The 7,993-nt window shown below is 39.9% G+C and overlaps 1 pseudogene; it reads left to right on the forward strand.

Annotated features, from left to right (window-relative positions):
• The first annotated feature begins 760 nt into the window (after window positions 1-760).
• LOC120526770 lies at window positions 761-4,483 on the forward strand (annotated as a pseudogene).
• The last annotated feature ends 3,510 nt before the right edge of the window (window positions 4,484-7,993 follow it).

The following is a 7,993-nucleotide window of genomic DNA, read 5'->3' on the forward strand; positions in this document are numbered from 1 at the left end:
CTGTCCAGAGTTTGATCCCTGCCTTGTGCCCTATGTTACCTGGGATAGGCTTCAGTAGATTCCCGGGACAACGTGGGATTGACAAACACTAGAAATTAAATAGTTTTATTTGAAAATCATGTCAAAATATAGAAGAAAATGACCATCGATGAGTCATAGCAGCAGATAGTATCATGCAAAGTTGTTATAAGCCCATGTGTTTTCTCTATGGGTGTTAAATTTTAATTAAATTTCTTTTCGGTGTTGTACTTCAATTTGATGCGATGGAAACATTCTAATTAATAATTTTTTATCGCCTTCGTGCATTCAAGTGATAACTTATTCACAATGAATTATGTAACAATTTTAAAGATAATACAGCAAGATAGTGTAAACAAACTGTGTTTGTTAAAGTAATTCTTCAGTACTAGTCAATTAATTACTTCTGAATTAAGAAAGTGAATACAAGACGCATAGACTACTAGCATATCGATCCTTACGCTATGACTACAGTTAGCCGTGATATTATAATTAGTTGCAAGTAAGAGCACGACTTTGTCACTTCCCCAAGCATCCTCATTAAACACTGCAAATACCCACCACCTTAAAGATAATCGTGCAATCACTTGAACTGAGTCCTCTGTTAAATCGACATGTTGTCCGTTTCGTTCCGAGGCGTCGCAACTCGCAGCTGATACTCATTTCGAATCACTGCGCGTTGCTCTATCTACGCTAATTACGTACCAAGTGGTCACTTGGCTGCGACTATAAAGGTACTGTTAGGGAGTTGGTTTTTATTGTTTAATCAGGCTTGTAGCATTAAGATGGGTAGTAGGCAGGTAGAGTGGGTGTTAGCGCATGTTTTTATTTTAGTGTTCTGTGTTTTCGATAGTGTCGGGTGGGCTCAACAATTACCTAAGCATAAACTTTCATGGCCAGAATTTAAGGGTCTGGAACCGCGCAATATATTTGATTATGTGGAGCCAAGAGCTCAAGGAACAGCTCAAACCATATTCCTGAGCTGTGAGACTGACCGCCTGGTAGTTACCGTGGACTTGCACATATTTAGCAATGGCATAATGGCGAAAAGCTCTGAGCTAAACGTGGGGTCGTCAGATTGTCCAGCGCAGCTTAAAGAACAGTTTGGGAGCTTGCTGAACATAACCTCATGTTGCAAGATTGTGGCAATCTTTTCCAGGTAATGTAAACTTCTCATTTTGCTTTGTCATTACACATTTGATGGTACAGCAGTTTTGGTGTAGTTGTCTTTCTCCGTCTGTTCCTGGTCTTTAGTGTATCCTTAATGTATGGGTAGGGAAGTAATTGTGCTTTCTGTTAAAGCTTCAAAAGAGTCTTTCAATCAATGTGTGTGGTAGTGTAAAAAAAAAACACTGATCAACTAAAGTGTGTTCTTTAGGTATTCCCAGATTACATTAGTTATTCTAATGTCCTGCATTATGTGCCAGAGGAGTCGGGTATTGTCTCCAGGACCAATCCAATTGATGTTCATCTGGAATGTCGGTATCCAAGGTATCTGTTCCTGTGTCTTCTGTGGTGTTTTGGGGAAAGTCTTTCAACCTCCCTATACTAGATACATAAGCTCACCCTCGCTTGCCTCTCTGAAGCTACAGAACATTTTGGCAGACAGCATGGTTAAAGGCTTTGCACTTGAATCCTAAGACTGTGGATTCAATTAACACTGGCCATAATCAAATCCCTTCACCTGCATGCTGCCCCTGGGCAAGTAAAGAAATGTAACAAATTGTATTAGTCCAGACTTGTGTAGTGCATGGCCTTGTGCATATTAACAGCATGCAAGAGCTCCAGAACAGATTCCAAATGAATGATCTTGTAGAACATAAGATGGTCTGGTTTAGGCTAGTCCTAAAATGAGTAGTGGCATCTTAAGATTGTTGGAAATGCTTCAAATAACTGGGTTATAGTACAGAAAATACAGTAGTGGCTAGAATTTCTGCCTCCTGTTTGGCATATGGACACAGCAGGATAAGGATTTGTTGTGACACTAGATGCTTAGTTGCCACAATCCAAGCAGAACTATGTATCCACTGGACATGTAATAAAGTAGGAGGTTTTTTTTCCTCTCCTTTTTAAGAGCCTGGAATGTCAGCAATGAAGGGCCCCTTCTTCCCACATGGATGCCATTCTCCTCCACAGCAGCGATTGCTCAGTCTTTCAGCTTCTCACTTGTGGTGATGAATGGCAAGTATTCTATTGCATCTAGTTTTATTGGATGGCTTAAACTTGTGTTGTGTAATGTTTTCTACAAAACCATTAAATGGGTCCACTATGGAACTTAATTTTAGTAAATTCATACTTATTGAAGGAATGGTGTGCATAGTGTTTTCAGCTGGGCTGAAAGTCTAAATTAAAGTACTGTATTAAATCAAGATTAAATTTTATGCCCAGAAACCTGTGGTCTCTGGTAAATGGAACTCCAAGCCCAAGTAGCTGTGTGTATGTACAAGAGTAAAGATTGATGGACCTGGAAAAATCTAAGTGGCTTTGCTGGTGTACCCATTAGATGTACAACTTTGGATTTGAAAACTAGTGTTAGGGCACTCGGGGCAAGCTGTAAACCCTGTCTGAAGTTGCATGATTATACATGCAGCACAGAAACCTTGAATATTTAAGTTTGCAACAAAACAAGCAATACGTTAGGAAAATGGCAGAAATTGGAGTGAATATGTAAATTGCTGTCTGAAACAACTAGATCTGAACTTGAGAATTTTGGTAAACAGGTTTTTATTCTATTCTTTGTAGCTGACTGGAGTGGACCAAAGATAACCCAGTCTGTGTTTTTGGGTGACCCTATCAACTTGGAGGCCACTGTTCTAGTTGATAGCCAAATGCAACTGAGGCTCTACATAGACAGCTGCATTGCCACCCTAAATGGAGATGTGACATCTCAGCCCAGTTATGCTGTAGTTGACAAATTTGGGTATGCTGTTCTGTGTGTGGGGTGTTTTTTTTTTTTTTTTTAAATCCTGTATGTTGCAGTATCTCCCCAAACATGCTCTCATTTATCTTCCCATAGATGCCTAGAGGACAGCAAGACTTCAGATTCTCCAGTCCCATTCATGAGACCTGCTTTGAACAAGCTGAGGATGACTATTTCTGCCTTCCAGTTTAGGCACTACCCCAGTAGCACAGTATGGCATGCATAAATAACTTATCTTCTAATCTTGGTCTTGTAAGAGATGAGATTCAGTGGCTTCACTGAAAGGCCAATTGAAGACTAAATACTAGAAGGCTCTTCTAGATAAACTAGGATGCATTATACCAAATTTTTGTTTGTTTGCACCAGATCTTTTTGACCTGCCTACTGAGAGCTGTCCCTGCAAGCAAGCTAGTGGATGCCACCAACAAGGCTTGTAGTTACCAGACATCTAGCAACATGTAAGGGTCCACAAAGATTAACCTTTTAAACCTGATTCTGATCAAAAATATTTGGTTAACTTGGCAGGTACTGTATCAAGTACTGGTCTTCAAATACAAAGAGTACGTAACGCATTTTGCCCCACTGGGGCTCATCTGGTGTAAGCACTTTTGCTTCAGGTGCTGTCAAAGACTAGATCCCATAAGAGGAAAGCAAAGCCTGATATTGGGCTACAGCAGATGGTTCACTTGACAGGTGAAGATCAGAAAGTTGCTTAAATTCAATAGTGATTCAGACCTAATACCCTCTGTAGTAACTTTAAATGGATTGGGGGTTTCTAACATCCCCTACTTTAGATAAGGAGTATAGCCAGTTAACAAACCTGATGCATAGTAGTGGCCTGTTTTATGCTAACTTGTAATTTTTACCTTGTCAATTTTATGGTAACTTGTAAATGACCCACTTTTGCTTTTCAGGTGGGTTAATGAAGATGGCAGTTCCACAGTCTGTAGCTGCTGCAATGAGCTGTCCTGTCCCTGGACACCTGCACCTGCTAGAAGTAGGCAATGGAGTAAGACCCCTATGAAACACTGGTCTGGCTCTAAGGGGAGGATGAGGCAAAAGAAGGAAGCTCCTTATCCAGGTAAATGTGTCTAATACTTGGTGACCCTCTTGCTCCATATGGGCCAACTGGTCTCCACTGGTGGACTTTATAATGGATATGACATCCCCTCTTTTCCAGATTCTGGAGCAGATTCTCATATGAAGAAAATTACAGTTGGACCTTTTACAGTGAATGATCTGGAGAATTATTCAGATCCAGCACTAATAAATTCTGATAAAGGTAAATGTCAATGAAATTGATAGGTAACAGATCTGCATCGCCCTTTTGGTTAGACCAAGTCTAGTAGTTAAAATGACACCATGTTCCTGAGACTTTTTTTTTCCTTTTCTTTAGAAAGCAATAGTTTGCCCCCTGTACTAATCTCTGCACTGGCACTGGTTGTCATCATTGCTGTACTGGCTTTTCTGCATCTATCAAGACATTCTTCAAAACAAATTGCTGTAATATATTGAGCATTTTTGTTAAAATAAAGCTGAAATTCATGTCTTGGTATTTTATTGAAACTGACCTAAGCTTTCAGCACTGCACTGAAGCATGTTGCCCATTGGTTAAACCTTACAAGCAGCAGTATGGGCATGCTTAGAGTTGGCATATTAGTGGCTATAGCCATCAACCATTGGCATGTTAAGGCTATTACCTTTGAATGCAGGACCCTTAATTCCAACTAGGATGGCAGCAACTGGGTCTCAAAACGGGTGTTTGTTGCCAGGGCTAGCAAAAGTGTGATTTGATGTCTGCTGCTTAAGCTTTTACACTGCAGGCTCTACAAACTCCTTTTTTTGGTTAAAACCAAGCTGTATGTTTTGGCTGAAGAGTGCCAAAGCAATGACAGAACTATTTTTTTTTTTGTTCACAAAATGAGATTGAGCTGAAGGATCCAGGATAATGGGTCTATGAGTAGATGATGGCAATGGGGTTGCAATCCAAGCACATTAGCTTCTCTCGATTGGGCAGTAGGCTGCTAAGTATTAGGGATTTGTTTGGCCTACAACTTGAGACCCTGTAAACAATTACCAAAATGGTTATTTGCCAAGTAATGGTGCTAGGTGAAAGTACACTACCTACTAAACTCTTGAGTGTGTACTTGAACTAAGGAACAGTGCTGCAAGGAGGAATTATCAGTACTACATTTAAGAGATATGAAACTGTAAAATTCCCTTTATTGCCAAATGAGAAAATTTCACCAGGTAATGTTAGAGGCAAGAACATGAGATTTAACTGTCCTGTTAAGTTTCATAGTCGCACTATGAGCACTGCAGGGCAAAATGTTGTAGGCTTGCTATACCTACTGCAAAAGATTGTGAAGAATTAAACAGCTGTTGACACAGGCTCTCCAAAAATCTGTTGTACTACTCCACCTTGTTCACAATCTTCTAGAGTGGAGTCATAAGGAACCACAATCTTCAGCTGTAGGGGGGGAATAAAATAACTGAAATGTCTCTGCATAACACTTACAGACTTTCAAGTCTCGATGTATGTTATGTGAATGTCTCAGTTTTGTATTGCTTTGCTAGCTAATGCAGTTTTTGAACACCAATTATGATTTCATCTAATATGTATATGAGCCAGATGGTGCTCTAGATTCTAGGTTTCCTTTTATAAAGGATTCTTGAGCATCCTCAAATGCTTTGTGTTAAGATCTCTACCAAAACTGAGGAGACTTTTGGAGTGTCCTGTGCTATCTAGGCAAGGGTTTTTTTTTTTTTTTTTTTTTCCTCCCCTGCAGCTACAATACTGACACCCTGCCACTCATCAAGCACACCATGCTAGCAGTACACTTTCATTTGAATCTGGGATTAGTTTTGAGTGCTGGATTTCACTGGTACATAAGCTATCTATTCAGGTGGATCAATGGACAAATTTGAAAGTATTTTGCCATTTGTGTAGTCTTAAACTGTAGGTCTTAAATGCTATAATACTTTTGTCAGCAATGAATGAGTTCTGCACCAATAATTCCATTGCACTACTGTCCAGCAAGGAGAATTCCAATCCATTTTAATGTGTTGATTAAATCCCAGCTAGGCAACAGTGTGCATGAAGTTTGTATTCCTGCATCTCATGGGGCCTGTTATGTGGATGGGGCAATGCCGGCAAAGAGAATGCCATACTTTTGTGTGTAGCAACATTTGTTAAGTGCTAAGCTATTCTGACCAAGCAACTAAAGTCCAATTTACACGACTTCAATATTTAAGGATTGAGTAACATGCATTTCTTATATTTATGCTATTGTTAAATGCTGCACATCTACACTTCACCAACAGCTTTTCTTTTGAGGGGCTTCAGTAACCATTAAAATGTTGTTGCATGCAAAATTCAAGGGAGGGACAACATTAACAGGTGTCATCCGCAAACGTTTGGAAGTAACAGGATTAAGAGATGATGGGCATGAAATCACAGTTCACTGTATGAAAAGGGCAGGTACAAATTAAAAACAAAGAATGAATGCTGTTTGGTGGAAAAATCATTCGGTGGCAGAGTTGTGCAGATTAAATTAATCTCTATTATATAAAAATATGGGCATTCATTTAACAGTTAGGTAGATGTTACTGGAACATACACCAATAAAGGAGAGCATCACTCCAAATTTACTTAATAGGCCTAAAATCACAAGTTTCTGTTACCTTCTGTGTATCTACAACATGAGACTCGATCAAGATAACTTAACATTAACAGGGCTATAGCTTCTTCTATCCATTAATCTATTGAGTAATACGTAGCTAAAATCATGGAGTAAATGCTACCAAAGACAGAGCCATTGTCTCCATTAGCGGGCTAATCTGAAGTCATTAAACATGTTTACAGAGAATTTGAGTCAAAATTGTGGTGGGCTGTCAGGGCCTGCAAGGCCTTCTCTGCTGGCCTAAAAAACTATCCGAATCACAAACTGAATTATATTTTGTCCATGAATAGTTATTAAATTACAAATAGTCTGTCTGCTTTCTTTCATAGCTTTTCCAATGGTTGTGCTGCTTCCAGACATGTATTTTTGTATTAAAGCATTTAACCAATCACATTTCAGACATTTGTTGCCAGGCAGAGTCAAAGTCAAAGAGGCCTTCACAATCCGTTCTGCAGGCTCTCTAACACGAAATAAATGTCGATTAAAGTGTTGCTTCAACCAATCAGATTTTGAGTTGGTGTCAGTAAGGCCCTCTAGCAGGCGTATGGCAACGTCACCGTATTTAGAACCATTGATTGGATAGGATGGTGTAATAGCTATTTTGTCACTCCAGAATGGCTGAAGGAGGAGAAGAAATAGATTTGGTGGCAGATTTACTTTCAAGGCCATTTTCAAGAAAAGCTGGACATTGTTAAAGGTCGGACAACTCCAAAGCTAGCTAGACTGTCACAACCAGGAAGAGGATTTGTCCGCTACTTTCAGGTTACCAACTACGAGCAGTACCCCTGGCTCACAGGGTCCGAGGAACACTGCAAATTGTATTGCTGGGAGTACTTGTTATTTGCCACTGATCGACATGGTGTTTGGAGCAACACTGGGTTTGTAAATTTGACTTGCCTATCCAAGGCAACAATGAGACATCAAAGCACTGCCGGACACTTACAAGCAGCGGTGCTTTCTAAAACTTTTGGGGAAACCAGAGTGGATCTAGATGGAGAAATCTCAAAAAGACTGATAGACTGTGTAATTTTTTTGGGCAAACAGGAACTTTCATTTCGGAGACCTGATGAAAGCGCGGGATCCAATAACAGAGGGAACTATGTGGAGCTTCTTTTTCTCATTGCTGAGAGAAACAGGGATTTACATTATCACCTGTCCACCAATAAAGTGTTTAGTGGGATGTAGGGTAAAATACAAAACGACCTAATCCCTGCTATTGCTGAAGTGATGGGAGAAGAGATAAGAAGTGACGTTAAAAAAGCACCGTTCGTCTCTATTATGGTGGATGAGACGACAAACGCGAGTAACGCAGTGCAGCTAGCACTGGTCCTGCGTTACATAACGGGCACAGGTATCAAGGAACGATTTGTCA

The sequence above is a fragment of the Polypterus senegalus genome, chromosome 3 (assembly GCF_016835505.1).
Source record: "Polypterus senegalus isolate Bchr_013 chromosome 3, ASM1683550v1, whole genome shotgun sequence".
Lineage (NCBI taxonomy): Eukaryota > Metazoa > Chordata > Cladistia > Polypteriformes > Polypteridae > Polypterus > Polypterus senegalus.